We start from the raw sequence: 18,480 nt of genomic DNA on the forward strand, positions 1-18,480 counted from the left end.
GGACAATAACAGAGTCATATTTGTACTTGTTGTCGAGCGACCTGATTGTATGGGTTATGTGGTGGATCCTGGCACCTGACAGGCAGCTGACAGTAACCTTCTCCTTGTTTAGCCGGGTGAGTGTGACATCAGTGTGCCTGACTATAGAGTCACCTATGACTAGTGTGTTAGGTACGTTGTTTTGCCTTATGGGGTGTGGTTTATTGGCACATTGAGATAGTGGGCTATGTGTCATTTGGGTTGTGTTGGGGGGGTGGAGGTTGCTTGCGTTTCTGCTTTGGAGGTCTCTGTTGCTTGAGCAGATTATTATTGAGAGTCTCTGTGAATGTTTTTGTGTTTTTATGTGTGGATTTTTGTGGTGTTGGTTTAGTGGGACTGTGTGATGAGTGTGGTGTGGTGCAAGTGTTTACCTTCTCCTCTTGACTGTCAAGTTCAGTCTTGGTTGGAGAGAGCTTTACCTCCAGTTTGGCTAGATAAGTGCATCTCTCACAGGTTGTGGTATTGGGTGGTAGGAGGAGAGGGTTGTCTGTCTACATGAGGCAATTGCTACATTGCCTCAAGATGCCCAGATTCCTCAGATAGACAGGAGAGAACACTGGGAGCTGACCCTTGGACATACCTGAATAAAGAACTACTTTCCTCTAGACAAGTGAAGAAAGTGAGTATAAGAGCTGTTTTTCTCTAAGCAAGTGAGGAAAGTAGGTACAAAAACTGTTTTTCTCTAGGTAAAGAGCAGGGTTGAGTGCTGTAGTAATTTGTAGCTTATTTACTGCTAACAACAAGTTCTGAACAAGTGCTGAGCATGAATAAGCAAACTGAAGTGCTAAAACTAAGAATCTGTACCTGGATCTTGTGATAGATAGGCTACCTAGTGCTTACCACTCACACTGATAAGCCAGAAGGCTTCCCTCCAACACAGAAAGGCTTGGGGAGCTCAGAAGCTTGCAAACAGTCCTGGATACAGCAAATCTGTATCTGGATTAGACTAGTTACAGGAAAGGTGGGAAACAAGCGCAAACATGGGCTTTTAAACCATAAAGTTGAAAGAGATGGAAAAACTGCCAAATGGCCAATAAACTACAATTTCTGGGCCAGAAACTACTATTATGGTAGATAGGCTACCTAGTGTTTACCACTCCCACTGATAAGCTAGAAGTCTTCTCTCCAACACAGAATGGCTTGGGGGGCTCAAAAGCTTTCAAACAGTCCTGGATACAGCAAATCTGTATCTGGACTAGACCAGTTACAGGAAAGGTGGGAAAGAAGTGCAAACGCGGGATTTTAAACCAGAAAGTTGAAAGAGATGGAAAAACTGCCCAAACTGCCAATAAACTACAATTTCTGGTCCAGAAACCACTCTTGTGGTAGATATGCAGTGCTTACCACTCGCACTGATAAGCTAGAAGGCTTCCCTCTAACACAGAAAGGCTTTGGGGACTCAGAAGCTTACAAACAGTCCTGGATACAGCAAATCTGTATCTGGACTAGACCAGTTACAGGAAAGGTGGGAAAGAAGTGCAAATGTGGGCTTTTAAACCAGAAAGTTGAAAGAGATGGAAAACTGCCCTAGGCCCAATAAACTACAATTTCTGAGCCAGAAACCACTCTTGTGATAGATAGGCTACCTAGTGCTTACCACTCCCACTGATAAGGTAGAAGGCTTCCCTCCAACACAGAAAGGCTTTGGGGGCTCAGAAGCTTACAAACAGTCCTGGTTACAGCACATCTGTATCTGGACTAGACTAGTTACAGGAAAGGCAGGAAACAAGCTTAGATTTTTTTTTTTTGGAAAGTGGAAAGGGAGAAAAGAGAAACAGAAGATAACTCAAAATTAAGGACCTAAGTGGCTTGCCCTTCACAAATGTTCTCTCTGTATTAGATAGAATGAGCTAGTGACACTAGACTGGAATAGAGCTGGGATAGAGCTGAACAGATGGGACTGGTAGGAGTGTCTGAAGTCAAAGTATAATCTCATTGTACTCGGCTGAGTGAGCAAATGAGATAGACACAAGAAGAGTGTTCAAACACAAATTTACAGGACGGGCTGGCAATTCCAAAGCCACCAAGATTAATACCACAACAAGAACAAGGAGGGAAGGCAGGAAACTAACTGCCGAGACAGAGAGAGACCACAGTATTCTATGAAACAATTAAATAGAAAAATAAATAACGACATAGAGACACAGACCACAATATTCAATTAAACAATTAAATACACAGAAAAATAAAATGTAGTACAATCTTTAACACTGCAAGTTTGTACTTATCTCAGCTAGTAATGCAGTTGATTGCAGGTATGTAGCAGAAGCCAAACAATTCAGATATTGAGCAGTTATAAATCCAAAAATATGTGACTAACACTTATAAATACAAAGAAACCCTCTAGGCTAAGAGTTTAACACTGAATATCAATGAAGTGAAACACAATAGCCCCCACTAACTACAGAGACAGAGAGAGACCACAGTATTCTATGAAACAATTAAACAGAAAAATAAATGACATACCAAGATTAATACCAGAACAAAAACAGGGAAGGCGGGCAGGAAACAACTGTAGAGACAGAGAGAGACCACAGTATTCTATGAAACAATTAAATAGAAAAATAAATAACTACAGAGAGAGACACAGACCACAATATTCAATGAAACAAATACACAGAAAAATAAAATGCAGTACAATCTTTAACACTGCAAGTTTGTGCTTAACTCAGCTAGTAATGCAGTTGATTCTAGGTATGTAGTAGAAGTGAAACAACTCAGATATTGAGCAGTAATAAATTCAAAGATATGTGACTAACACGTATAAATACAGAAAAACCCTCTAGGCTAAGAGTTTAACACTGAATATCAATGAAGTGAAACAGAATAGCCCCCACTAACTGCAGAGACAGAGAGAGACCACAGTATTCTATCAAACAATTAAATAGAAAAATAAATAACCACAGAGATACACAGACCACAATATTTAATGAAACAATTAAATACACAGAAAAATAAAATGCAGTACAATCTTTAACACTGCAAGTTTGTACTTAACTCAGCTACTAATGCAATTGATTTTAGGTATGTAGCAGAAGCCAAACAACACAGATATTGAGCAGTAATAAATTCAAAGATATGTGACTAACACTTATAAATACAGAGAAACCCTCTAGGCCAAGAGTTTAACACTGAATATCAATGAAGTGAAACACACTAGCCCCCACTAACTGCAGAGACAGAGAGAGACCACAGCATTCAAGATTAATACCAAAACAAGGACAGGAAGGGTGGGTGGGAAACTAACAAGATTAATACCAGAACAAAAACAGGGAGGGTAAGTGGGAAACTACCTGCAGAGACAGAGAGAAACCACAGTATTCTATGAAACAATTAAATAGAAAAATAAATAACTATAGAGAGACACAGACCACAATATTCAATGAAACAATTAAATATACAGAAAAATAAAATGCAGTGCAATCTTTTACACTGCAAGTTTGTACTTAACTCAGCTAGTAATGCAGTCAATTGTAGATATGTAGCAGAAGCCAAACAACTCAGATATTGAGAGTACCGATAAGCAGTGGTGAGCACTGCACCTCGCTGCACAAACATGCTGAGATGCACTTAAACCTTTAAATAAATAAATAATTACATCTGGTTTCTATTTTTAGATGTCTGGCAGGTGTCTGTTATCTTATATGTGGTAGTAGCTTGGCATTGCTGCACTCCACATAGAGCCGCACAAACATGCTTTTTTTAAAAAAAAAATAAAATTAAAACAAAAGGACATTGCAGGGAGTCTCATACTCATCTGCAGCCATGGTTAGCACTATACCTCTCCCTACACTGATTCAATAACCGTGGTCTTCAGCTCTTCCTTATCAACACACCATCAGTAATATGCATGGAGAGTTGCCGAGGGGGAACCATGTCCACGGACATGGATACATTCCATGTAGGCTCTACACAGTGCCTACATGGGTTTTATTAAATTGTGGGGCATGTCTTCTTTTACAGGTACAAGGTTAGTTTTTTTGACAAACATAGAGACTTCTAGGTTATTAACAATTCTTATCAATTAGGTAGATGCATTTCTATTTTTGCTGGAAAGAGTATTTGATATTTTACACCATTTTGTCTAAGAGTTTTTGCAAGAGCCCAGCAGCTCTTTCTCATATTCATTGTTTTTTAAGGATAATCATTATCAAATCTGATTAAATTTTGTTTGTATTTCAAAGAAGCTTTCTTCCATGCAGTTTTAAGCATTAGTTCTTTGTAAATAAAATGTAGAAATTTTATAACAATAGATCTTGGAGGAGAGGTTGAGGAAGAGGGAAGAGGTTTGTGTATAGCTCTATGGGCTCTTTCAACATCATATGAAAATCCTTCCGGAAGATTTAATATTTCAAGGATACAGGTATTCAAAAAAAAATTAAGTCATCACCTTCATTTTTTCAGGAAAGCTGAAAATCCTTATGTTGCATCTCCTTTCTCTGTTTTCAATATCACCTATTTTGTTTAAGAGCCAGGTATTTTGTTTTAGTAAAAAGCCAGTTTGTGATTCTTCTTCTTTCAGAGTGCCATGCATGGCATTCAGCTCATTCTCCATATTAAGGATTTTCGTTGATGCTGTTGTAATATTTCTTTAAAGAACCAGTTTGTTTAAGACAGTTTGCTTTTAGGTTTTCCAAGTTCTCTTGGAATCCAACCATTTTCAAAGATATTTCTTGAAGGGTTGAAGTTACTAGTTGTAAGTCCTTTCTGATGGAGGTGTCATCATGAAAGAATTTAGAATTACTCATTTTCAGTCAGCAGTTCAGTCTCCAAGTAAAAGTGACAGGACATTTTTTTATAAAACTTCACACAAATTGAAAAATAAAAAAGAAATCAGAATACTTAACAGTAAGAATATGTAAATTTTTTGTCAACGAATTATTTTCCTGTATTTAAAACTAATTCTACAGAACTCTAAAAAGGTGCTGTCTTCTCTTATCCATCTTGGCTCTGCCATAGTATGTATATTTTTGATGCATAAGGACTATTAGCTGATAAACAGCAGAAATTTACTGACATGATTAATGTTGTCAGACATTGATGTCATTGCTGGACAATTCTACTTAGGAATACTTGCAAGTAACAGTTTGTATGTATCTGCCATTCATCTGTGTTACCCATTTATTTTCCTGTTCCAAGTTCAACACTTGACAATCCTGCATTATAAGTGTTTTAATTCAGGGCTGACTCTATGGGTTCTATATTATTTCGTCGAATGGCTATTCAGTGAATAACCATTCAATGAGCACAAATTTACAAAAGCTGCTCTTCATCAAATGGCAGCATTTAACTAGGGCAAACAAGTGGTTGGCCACCATCTGAAATTTGCCCTTTTCCCCACTGCAATGTGATCTAGGAGGTGGTATATTTAGTTAGGAGAAGTGTGGGGTGCAGCCCCCCACATTGAGGGGTGTGGGGGGTGTAGCCCCTCACCTTGGCAGGTTTCAAATTGTATTTCTTTTTTGCAGTCACTCGGTTGGCCAACCGCTTCTTTGCCCTACTTAAAATTTGCTGTTCGATGAAGAACGGCTTTGTTTAATAGGTGTTCAATGAATGGCTGTTCGCTGAATAGCCATTCAACAAAATGATATAGACCCAACCTTGTGTGATGCTAGCAGTACACAGCCATTACAGGGGTAAGTAAAGGTTGTCAGCATTGCCTTGCATCAAGTTTACTGTAATGTATGTGCATAGAATGAAAGTTATACCCCTTAGGTGATGAGCATGTGTATTATTCATTATCTCTTGACCATGGCAAGAGCATATTGTGCACGTTTATGTCTACCTGCAACACTGCAGCTGGTAGTTCCCCCTCTCAGTCCTCACCTGTGTTTGGCTGTGGTGACTTTGCCAGTGGTGGTGGAATGTGTGTCCTTCCCCTTGGTGTTCCTGTTGCATCTGTTTTCTCATGGCAATATTCTGCAGGATAGCACAGACAGTGGAAATTTCAGCACAGATACTGGGATTGTACTGCAGCCCCCCCCCCCCATGATGTATCTAGCCACTGCAACTATGACTTCATCAGCTCAGACACATACTGTATGATATTTCTTGTTTGAGCATATGCCTCATTATAGTGTTCCTCCATGTGTATGAATGCATTTCTGATGGGAGTCATCAGCCATTGTTTGAGTGCATATCCTGCATCATCCAGTAAATGGCCTTATGGGATACCGCCCCCCCCCAAAAACCACTGGAAGAGTTAAAAGTTTTGCCTGATATGGGAGTCATGGTAATTGCCTGAGTTGCCAGCACACACATTCAGGATGATTCCCTTAACATTACACAAGACCTGGCAGTTAATGGAGTGGAACCCCTTTCTGATTATGTAGACCCTTACCGGTTCCCCAGGTGGTGCTTTGATCCCAATGTGCATGCAGTCTATGACACCCAAGACTTCAGGAAAATGTGCTACGGGGTTGAAATCTTGCACAGTTGTAGCTGTGTCCTCAGGGGTGTGGGGAAAATGCATATAGTCACTGGCATGCTGTAGCATGTTATTCAGGAATTGATGTAGAATCCTGGATGCTGATGCCTGTGAGATCCCCAGCATGTCCCATGCTGGTCTCTGAAAGATTTATGTAGCTAAAATTCTAAGTGCTATAAATACCTTAGTCTCCACAGGTATTGGTTCCCTCTGGTTTGCCCTTCATCTCAGTTGAGAGCAACAAAAGTTGCAGAGTTCCTGTAGTGTGTCTCTATCCAGTCTGTAGTGCTCTACTATTTCCACTTCATGCAGACCATGAAAAGTTAAATGTGGTCTAAATACCCTTCTCCTATTTGCCCAAGGTGTATCAGCAACAGCAGCACAGACTTCAGCCTGTTGGACATACACATACAGAAGAGAAGCAGCAGCCCCTAACATTCTTTCCCTCCAGTGTAGTTTCTGTGGCTATTCCAACAGGTTTTGGAGTACAAGACAAAAGGCCACACTATGTGTACACAATTGCTGTAGATCTTGTTGAATAGCTCCACCATCTTGGACTGGTTGATTAGCATACAATTCAACTGATTATGTAGTAATTAGAATACTGCAATGTTTACCGTGTTTGCTTAATGAATACAAATCAGTCTGCTATTGTGTGCATGTCACACTTCAACATGCACATGGTTTTAGCAAGTCATGGAGGGTTTATTGAATCCTGTCCTTTGTCTTCAGAGAAATTCTAGTTTGCTTTCAGACTGAGAACGGCTGAAGTTTCTTGAGTCTGTCCATGTAGGACATGTGTTTAAGGCCTAGGATCCTTTCTGTGAGGTACTTTTTTGGCCTCTCCAGCTGTAGTAGGTGTCTGGTCAGGAACATGCCATCGGGGCATTGTATTTGATGAATGGTCTAATGAGGGATGAGTAGAGAGGGATGATGACCTCCTTCTTCCTAGATGTGAAACCTTTGTTTATAAGATGTGCCATGGAGAAGGACTTTCTGACCACAATGGCAATGTGGTGGTCAAAGATGAGGTAGCTGTCAATCTGGGTGCCCAGATCTCTTATGGCCCAATCAGTGTTCAGTGGGCTCCCATCAACGTGGTAATTCATGGGAACTGAGTTTTTTCCAAAGGGGATGATAACACATTTTTTGGCATTAAGCTTCAGGCCATGGTTCCGACACCAGTCATTGGTCTCAGAGAGGCCTTTTTGTAGGATGTCTGCATCACTTGGGGAGTTGATAATGACTTCTATCTTGCAGTCATCAGTGGACTTGGTCAGCCAGAGTCCTTCTGTGTTGGCATGGACTTCTGAGAAGTAGATGCCAAACAGGAGAGAGCCCAGGACCGAGCCCTGTGGGACTCCACTTGTGACTGGTCAACAGTTTGACTTGGGATCTGCAACTTACACTCTGTGGGCCCTGTCTGTGAGCCAATTTGCAACCCACCTAGTGATGTAAGGATTGATGTCTAGTTTGGAGAGTTTATCAATGATGCCTGAGTGGGGAATGATATCAAAGGCCTTGGCCAGGTTGAGGTAGGCTGTATGCACTGCCTTACTCTCATCCACTGCCTTGGTGACTGCCTCAAAGAAGTCACCAGGTTCAACAGGCAGGATCTTCCCTTGACAAAGCCAAACTGTGTGGGGGTCAAGTGTTTGGAGATTGCCTCTATCTTTGTTAAGCAGGTCCATGAGGATGTGCTCCATAGCTTTGCATACCAGACTCGTCAGGCTAATGGGGTGATAGTTCCCAGGGTCTGTAGTTGCTCCCTCTTTATGGAGTGGTATTGGTATGAATGTAGCAGTACACCATTCATTAGTGACATAGCCTGAGGTAAGGCTGTGATTAAACAGGGCACACAGATGTGGTGCCAGTTCATTTGTAGCTCATGTACGATGCAGCCAGGGATATTATCAGGTCCCATGGATGCTGTATTCTTGGCATTAGGCAATGCAGCTTTTACCTGTGATGCAGAAATGGTGGGTACCAGGCTTTCTTCTGGTATTGTGATAGGGCCCTTGGGGGAAAGAAGAGTAAAGTTGGCACTGAATCTGTCAGCCAGTATGTTGGCTATATCTGTTGGCTCAGTATAGGAGGTGCCATTGTTCAATAACTCAGAGCAAATCTGGGTATTGCCTTGGAGGATTTTGATATAACTATAGAAGGCTCTGTGGTTGTTTTTGGTGTCAGCTGCAATTCTGCCTTCATAGCTGGCTTTAGAGGATTTGATAAGGGATCTCAGCTTTTTGTTGAGACTGATAAGGGAGGTTTGCTAGTCTTGCAACTTCATTTTTTTCTGCAACAGCATCTTCCTTCTGTTACAGAGTTTATTGATAGCTGGGGACCACCAGATTGGTTTCCTTTTTGGCAGAGAATATCTTAGTTCTATTTGATATGGCAAGGTCCTTGCATTTGTGTATGTGTTCATACATTGCACTGGTGTATGAGTCAGCAATCATGCAGCTATTTTCCATTGGCATGGGTTCCCAGAAGTTAGCCACCTCTGTTTTTTCAAGCCCAAAGTTGGCTTTAGAGAAGTTTTTCATGGTGGTCACCTTAGCGAGGGTGTAGGTGAGATGGAGATTTCCATGGTGATCAGTATGTGGTTGGATTTAACCAGGGAGGAATTGACTATAGGGGTGGAGCAATGGTCTCCCATGCTGGTGATAACCAGGTCTAGGATGTTGCTTCCTCTAGTGGGGGTTAGAATGAGCTGGTCCAGGACATTGGAACTGATAGATTCCAGAAAGCTTTGGGCCTGTACATTGGTACTTGAATAGTTATCCCAGTTGATGGAAGGGTAGTTGAAGTCACCCAGTATGAGAGTATCGGGTTGGACCTTGATAGATTCCAGGCTGCTTAGAAACTTGGAGTGAGAGTCTAGGGACATGTATGGGGTTCTGTAGCAGGCTATGACTTGTATTGCCATCTTACCCAGTGTTAGGTGTACCTGAAGTATCTTAGATGCATTATGGCGGGCTATCAGTCTACAGGTGTGCATATCCTTTAAGAATATGGAGACACCAGTGCCTTTGGAGCTTCTGGCTGTATTCTGGGACCGAAAGGTATGGAATGAGTTGTATCCTGGGAGCGCAGGGGTGCTTTCTGCCTCTTTAAACCAAGTCTCAGTTACAGCACAGATGTCAAAATTCTCTATTTTGAAGAGAGCTTCAAGCAAGTGCATCTTGAGATTTAGACTTCTAGCACTGAGCAGCATGACCCTCAGATTGCATTTGTTTGTAGCTGTTTTGGTGGAATTTTGGGCTTTGGAACACTACCTAAAAGGGCACTATGGGGTGGCAAGAACCTTAGCCAGTACCCGGAATCCCAGGGGTGACAGATGCAGGCTGTCTCAGGCAAAGCATTGAGGTCTGTTGATCATGTCGTCCTAGGCAGACAGATACTGGATCCCCTTAGAATGACACCAGAAACTTAGCCAATTGTTCGAGTCAATAATTTTCTGCCCGTACTGTGGTATAATTCTGGGTGATGGTAGAATACTACTCAGGGATAGGGTCATACCTGTCTAGGTCACATAATCCAAGAGTTACAGCACATCTCTTTTCATGTAGTCCAGGGAGTTACATCTCAGGTCATTCACACCCACATGGACAATGACTGAGTCACACTTGTATTTGTTGTGGAGTGACCTGAGTGCATGTGTTATGTGGTGGAACCTGGCACCTGATAGACAACTGATTGTCACCTTCTCCTTGTTCAAGATAGTGAGTGGGACATCAGTCTGCCTCACAATTGAGTCTCCTATGATTAGTACACTGGGCAAAGTGTTTTGCCTTAAGGGCTTAGGTTGAGGGGCACACTGTGGTGGTGAGCTATGTGTTCAGGGGTTGGTGCTAGGCTGTGGTGGTCGAATGCATTTCTGTCTTGAGGGTCTCTGTTGTTTGGGTAAATTTTTATTGACTGTGTCCTCGAAGGTGGGTGTATGGTTTGTGCCTCTATGTGTGGGTTGTGATGGTTAGTGTTTTGGAGGGCTGTGTGTTCTATGTAGTGAGTTGCAGGTGTTGACCTTCTCCTCTTGACCAGCTAGTCTGGTCTTGGTTGGAGCATGCACTGCTTCCAGTTTAGTGATATAAGTGCATCTCTCACATGTATGAGTGTTAGGAAGTAAGAGGAGAGGGTTGTCCGTGTACTTTAGACAACTGCCACACTGTCTCAGAATGCCCAAGTGCACCAGGTTAGCAGGAGAAAGCACATTTGTTTAGTAGTAGTAGATTTTTTGGGAGGGTCACATCATGAACTGGCCAAGGCATTCGATACAATGCTCTACTCAGGCATTGTTGACTAGCTCAGTGAGCTAGATATAATTCCCTACATAACTCACTGGATTACTAGATGGCTCACAGATGAGACCCAACAATTCAGGACTGGTGAAACCACCTCCAACAAGAGAATGGTCACCAGTGGAGTACAACCAAAAACAAAACAAGCTGATTCTGCAAACATAGTTAAGACTTTTAATGTGAAAAGCTTTCAGATGAAAAATCCTTCATCAGTGCAAATACAAAATCAATTAAAACATCTCACTAAATGTATTTCAAATAACATCACACAACACAACTCATCAAGTAGCAACATAAAACCAATTAATTAACATTTAAAAGGATATGAATCCTAAAAACTATTAATACTAAAGAAATCTTTTAAGACAGAGAAAATAATAAAGTTTATTTTACTTTAACCACAACTGTGGCTTGGTCAGTTTTCTCATCACCAGTGGAATACCCCAGGGCTCCATGCTGGATCTACTGCTGTTTGGCATCCACTTCTCAGAAATAAAGGCTAACATTCAAGGCCTCTGACTCGCCAAGTTTGAAGATGAATGTAAACTGGGAGCTATTATAGAGTCCCCCAAGATACCAATATCCTCCAAGACACTTTGACACAGACAAATGACTGGTGCCAAAGCCATAGTCTTAAACTCAGTGGCATAAAATGCAGTATAATGCCCTTTAGGAAACTGTCAACCCAAGTCAATAACTCCATTGATAAAACGCCCTTAAGGGTCAATCTGGTAATAAGGAATATGGAAACATATGTGGACAGCGATCTGGTATTTGTCCAACATGTAGCTAAAATAGTAAGAAAATCATTATTTGTCACCTAACTTAACAAGGGTATGGCATCCATGTCCAAGGAAGTTATAGTTCCACTCTACTTGGCCCTTATCAGACATCACAGAGTGCAATGCCCCCTTCAGCATGTACCTAATCAGATCCTTGCAACAGATGGAATGCTCACAAAGGTTTCTCACTAAGAGAATTTGGGGCATGAATACCCTGTCCTGCACTGATCACATAAAGTATCTAACTCTGAATTCAGTTTCATACAGACTCCTGAGTGGGGAGCATTGCCTGGCTTACAAGATTCCCCAGACCCAACTCTGATTGATTAGTTGCACATGTGCAAAACAAGCAGCATCAGAAACACTAGATCTAGGTATCTGAACTTTGCTTGTGACATAAACAGAATGCACTGGAGAGACAGATATATGTCCGAAATGATCCTCAAGCTATGGAGTAAGCTACCCATCCATGTAAAACAGAGTCCATTCCTGACTCTATTTACACAAAACCATGACACTGGATGGGAAATTGCAAATTTACCCTGGTCTGGCCCCCATGCCCCTTTTGGGCATGGGCCATTAATAAATGTATTATCCTAACACCTGAACACTTCCACCCCTACAAATCCCTTAGTTATCTCTTTACTAACATGCCCCCCTCATATAGCACCCATGATTCTTGTGACCCATATGGTTTGGGGTGCACAGCTAGGCTTGTAATCACCCTAATGATCATTAGCCTAATCACAATCTATGAACCTATGAACTATATTGTCTATATCCTTGGGATCAAAATGTCTGATACTATTATAGCCATGCCTAGTGTAGTGCTAGAGATTATTAATTAATTTTGTGACATAACTGAAGAAAGATTTGTATTTTCCTTTTGTTTCTTTAACAAGCATAAAACTGTACTCTATTTTACACACTGCCTGACATAATACAGACAAAGCCTATGGCCTAGTGTCAGTTACTACATTATCTATGAATGTATAAAAAGGTGCACCATTATACAGAGCTATGTTTTATGCCTTAGGCTTATGGTGACTGCATGCATGGCATGCTCAGTACTGTAGCTAAGCATGTTATTATGCAGCAGAGTTATGACATGGCTACACTGCCCCAAACATTTGTGCAGCATTATGCAGCCATGTCTATACAAAAGACATACAATCTGAATGAAAAAGGGTCTTAGATATTTATGGGATGTTTGCTGTGCCACCAGAGCTGATTATTTCACAATGAGTCCCTGCAGAAAGGGCAGTCCAGCTTAGATGTCTGGTAAACCACTGGCAGAAACTGACAAATAAAATGGGTTTCTTCTGTAAAGGGGAGCAGTTAGTATCAGTATAAATGTTCTGACATTTCCAGGTAGTAGCTGCAGTATCAGCAGCACTTCTAGGAAGTTAACAGATGTCATCCTTTGCACACACCCATGACTATATGCGCTTGTAGTTTAAGGACACAAAATGATGCATGCAATGCATTTACCAGTCATCCGATGTATTATCCTGTCAAAACCTTCCTTGTAGATTCAGAAGGTATTTTGGGCCCATATTGCAATGCCAGTGGCTCACAGTTGTATGTTCTCATCTTTCATGCCAGCAAGGCCATACATCCCAGGGTTCTAGCCCAACACTTGGTGCTTAGATTACCCTTTCAGTAATGACACTGCAGTATAGCTATGGCAGCGAGGGTGTTGCATTCCTAAAGTGCTTTTCTGTTGGATGAGACATAAAACAATGTCCTCATCTGCCTAATTTAGCTGTAGCGTAACAGCATGTTGAAGATGCCATGGCACTTAGTGAAAAACACAAGAGGGATATTTGGCAATGTCTACACACAATAAGAATATCATTATAAAAACAATCATAATTCTTTTCTCACAAATTTTATTACTTGACCCATTTGGCATTATATTAAACTAAACCACATCATTCAGTATAAATCATTCATACAATACCTAGCAATAAATTTCCCAGTTTTCTTCTAATGATTTTCATGATTACAGCCATCACTTGTTGTTAATAATATTTATTTATTTGTAGTTTGATTATCAGAGAACTCTACTGAGCCCAGAGAGCCCGTTTTCATTCAGTTTGGGCATAAGCAACCGGAGGCCATGGTCACCTTATTCTGCTGAAAAAGCTTTTAAAATCCTTCACATTAATTAAAAAGTGTGCTCTTCATCACAAGCATATTTTCACTCAAGACACCTACAGAACATTTGGACATTATTATATCATTTTATTTGAATTAGTCTGAATCAATGGCAGCTACAGTTTACTTTTCTGTCAAGGGCACAGTATGGGTACAGTAGGTAGCTTGTGGGGCAAAAAAAGAAACAAAAAGAAACAGAATATGTATAAAAGATACATGCCTACTATGCACTGGTATACTAGCTATGTCTGCCCATCTTCACAGGAATGTAGTTGCATAACCAAATGAGTTAGAGCAACTTTCTCAACATCATGACCTTCATCTACTACAGAATATACTTTGCCAGTGATTTCAAGTATAGTGCATTAAATATTTTGTCTTACTAGACTGCCCAGAAAGCCTTTCAGAACCTTATACATGTTATATCTTTATCCAGATCTATGCATGCAAATAATTACATGCTTAGAATTTCTAAAACTCTCTTGTCCCTTCATTATCAGGCCACTGGTGGACATAATACAGCCTTCCCTTACCACCAGACAAAGGAAAACTAAGAGGTACTGTTTTTGCTTTTGCTCATGTGAAAGGAATATTTGACACTTTAATGACTTACTTGTCACAAACCAACTTCACATATTTGGCATCCTCATCAAAGCCTTTACAGTCAAAATTTACAAGATAATCTTTACAAAAAAATACAGTCGGTAAGATTTCCTGAAAGCTATCCCGTTGGACTCTTACTGATTGCACAGTATATTAACGTCCATTCATGCAATAACTAACTGATCATCAATGTACAAATATTTTATATTCAGATTGCTGGTCTTTCCCAGAAAAGTCTATCACTTTCCAGCATATCTGGCCTGCATTTTCATGGAGAAGAGAATAATAAGGCTCTCACGTTTATATTTTGTAATCTTCCACTAGCTAGTCAAGCAACATAAACTACGAAGCTTGAAGGATGTAAAAATAGAGGCATTTCAGGGCAATAAAAACATGCATGCGACTGCTAATCTAGGCTCAGGTGATACTTCTAAACTGTACCTGCAATGTGGAGCTATAGTGCATAGAGGAACAGGTTAAGGGGCGCAAGATCTCCAAATGACAGCCATATACCGGCATTTATACCACCTTCAAGAAACAAATGCATGGCATTCTCAATGGGGATCTGTCCTAATTTAGATTTACTTTGTTTACTTACTTAGTGCTTGTAAACATTATAGGTAAACCAGTCCAAGTTAACCTTTTCTAAGGAATGACTAGGCCACAAGGCAGATGGAACTACAGAGAGTTAATGCAATCAGTATATAAGCTACACATAAAATAATGGTATATATAGTCCAGTTAATACTCAGAGCACACAAAGATCAGAACAGGGGAGAAATAACCTAATGGAATTTTATTTTGTGCATTAATCCAAAGAGAGTTCTGCTAAACCTTTAATGCCAAAAGGAAAATTGCAGAAAACTCATAGTCAAAAGGACAAATGTCAGTTTTGTCAGCATGTATGTAAAACAAAGAGAGACACCAGATATCAACATCAGTTTGTTACCATACAGTACTATAACATTTGACAATGCTCAGTTTATAGTTCACAAAGACCAATCTGACCTGAATTCCACTTTAACTTCCAATGACAATATCCCCCACTGAAATGTCAGGTTAAGACCCTCTGATAACCTCAGTTGTATATTGTTTTGTACAGTTGAATATCTTTTAAGAAAAGTAGACGAGAATTTCAAATATGGTCATGCCTCTCAGAGCATGTAAATTATGCATGTTTTGATACAGCATAAAAAATGGCAGAAAATACAACTTTTTTCTGACAAAAGAGCATTTTTGTTTTTCATTTCGTAAGAACATGCACACATATAATGTGATTATGAGCAATACTGATTTTTGTCAGCTTGAAAAATGCAATATATTTGGTTATCGTTTTCTAACCAGGTTTGCCGTAGTGGGCTTCTGGCATCTTTTCAGGGGGATACTCAATGTGAAATTTATATTACTAGGGAAATTTGGCTAGGGCAAGGGGAACTTTTCCAACTCCTGGTAGTAGGGAGAAGTATTTGTGTGTAACACAACAGACTTCATGTTCACATTCCAGGTGCAGAGGTAGCCTGGAGAAACAGGGAGAAAACATGGCTGATTCAGCTTTTGCTGAAACTGGAATGAAAATTGCTTAAAAATGTAGCTGAAATGGTAGAATCACTACCAGAAGGTTTTTTTCTGATGATGTGGGTGCAGAAAAACAGTGACATTGGAGAAAAAGGAGTTTGTGACGGAAAAGGAGATTGTAGCTGAAACAGAGATGGATTCAGAGGAAAACTTTCAGAGGAGATAGTTTGAAGGAGAGACAGTTACATCTGAAAAATGCATAATTAAAAACCTCCAATTGGGGGGGGGGGGTTTACAGGATGATTATTCGGAAAAAAATGGTAATCCAAAGTGAGCTAGAAAATGGAGCAGCAATTTCATGGAGTGACATGGAAAAAAATAGAAAAAGGAGAAGAAGAGACTTTGCCAGATGAAGTTCCAGAGACAAAAACTCATGCACAAACCATTGGAAAAGGAGCAAAGAAGAAAAAAAAACTAAAAGAAACAAAAAAGAAGTATACAATATGTATGGGCAGTAAAAAAGAAGAACGTTTGGAGAGGTATGAGGTTTGGGACTCTGTCATAGCACCTCTGGGTGTCAAAGCAAAAGGTAAGAGCATTTGTTTTAATTATTAAAGAGCCTTTTTGTGACTTGATATTTGAGATTGGGCAGGCCATGGAAACTTTTTTGGGTACATATGAACAAAAGAAAAATATTTATCAATGGTCAGAATATGTGGTGTAAGCTTTTTACAGGCAAACAAAAACAGAATAATGATCCAGTTTAGAACTGGAGTTGAAGCAAAAGAACTGAAAGAACATGTATTAACTATATGTAAAGAAATAATGGACACTACAAAAATATATGATGAAAGAGGACTATGGGCTGGGCGGTGGGAATGTGGAGTAATACTGAAAATGGAAAATGATAATGTTATGCATGTACCTAGTATTATTAATGTTCATGGTAATAAAGGTTTTCTGAAATACAGGGATCAACCAAATACTTGTTATTTTTGTGAAAAAATGGTCATTTAATCAATGAATGTGATAAAAAGATGATATTTATGTGGTAAAACAGGACATAATGCAAAAAAAAAAAAAACGTGAGTGCAAAAAAATGTGGTAATATTGGTCATTCATGGCTAGAATGTGAAATGAATGTGCAAGAAAAAGAAATGAAGTTATACAGAAGAAAGAGATAGAAGAATGTGTTATATGAGAAAATATACAAAAAAATATGACTGATAAAGAGGATGCACATAAAGTTAAAGAAAGTAACAAGGAAAAAGAAACAGAGGAGACAAGTGAGGAAGAAGCTAACTGGCATACAATAAGAAATAAAAAGAATTTGATAGGGAAAAGAGTTAAACAAAAAAAGAAAATTCAAAAATATAATGTTTAGGGAAAATAAAGGAAAGGGATAGCATTTTATTACACTAACTATTCTTAAAAGCTGAAAATATTAGCTTTAAATGTGAACAATATGACAAATCTTAAGTGGAGAATAGGTATATTACTATGGTGTGCTGCAAAAGATGCACATATTGTTTTAAAAGATATCAGATTATTAACAGAGGAAGAAATAACACAAACTGAAACACTTTGGAATGGTGCAGTAGTTTGGAACATGAGGAAAGAAACATGGTCAGGTATATGTATATTATGTCAAGAAAGCATTAAAATATTAGATGTAACCATAGTAGAACAGGAGAAATTATAGTAATAGACTTGAGATGGAAAAATATGTGCTTAGAATGATAGCTTTATATGTATATGTAACAAAAAAGAGAGAGAAAGGATGTTTAAAATATTCTTGAATATATTTGTGTAAATATGGACATTATAGCGGTGGGTGATTTTAATTATTTAAGAAAAAATAAGAGCAATTATGATGTCAAAATGGTTAAGGAAATGATGAGAAGTGGAAAGTTAAATGTATGGGAGAATAACAACTGAACCTACAAAAAGAATGAAATTAGGACAGAAATTGATTATGTTTTGAATAGCTAATAGTTTAAAAGTTTAAAAAGGAATTAAGTATGCTGGATGTTTGGATCATGTGGCTATATGGGTTAAAGTACAGGGAATTAAGAATATATAAGAATAGGAAAATGAATAAAGAGAATTAATGAAAAGGAATTAGATTTAGAAGGAAAAAAAGAAATTATGGAATTATGGAAAAATCATATGAATATGAGAGAATTTTATGAGAATTGGACTGTTTGGTGGCTTACTTTTAATGAAAAATATAAAAAACTGCTTTTAGAATGTATAAGAAAGAAAAAAAAGAAAAGAAAAAGAGAGATGTACAATATTAAGTAAAGAAACATTCAAAGACAGAGAAGAAAAAATAATTTTATGAAAAAGAAAGAAAAATAAATAAAATGAATCAAATTAAAATTAACAGCTTGTTATATAAACAAAAATATTGTTTACAAGTAAAGAAAGAAGTGGTAGCACCATATTTGAATAAAATAATAAAAGAAGGAAAAATAACAAGAGAATTAAAGAATAAGGAAGGTAAACAAATAAGATAGCAAGAAAGAATATACAAAATAATTGAATATGTATTGAAATTATTTGCTGAAAGAAAAGAAAACATAGAACACATTTATAAAGGTGAAACTTTAAATTATGAAAATAATGAGTATTTAGAACAAAAAATAACTGA

Source organism: Protopterus annectens, chromosome 16.part0 (assembly GCF_019279795.1).
Source record: "Protopterus annectens isolate FY-2018-M chromosome 16.part0, PAN1.0, whole genome shotgun sequence".
Taxonomy (NCBI): domain Eukaryota; kingdom Metazoa; phylum Chordata; order Ceratodontiformes; family Protopteridae; genus Protopterus; species Protopterus annectens.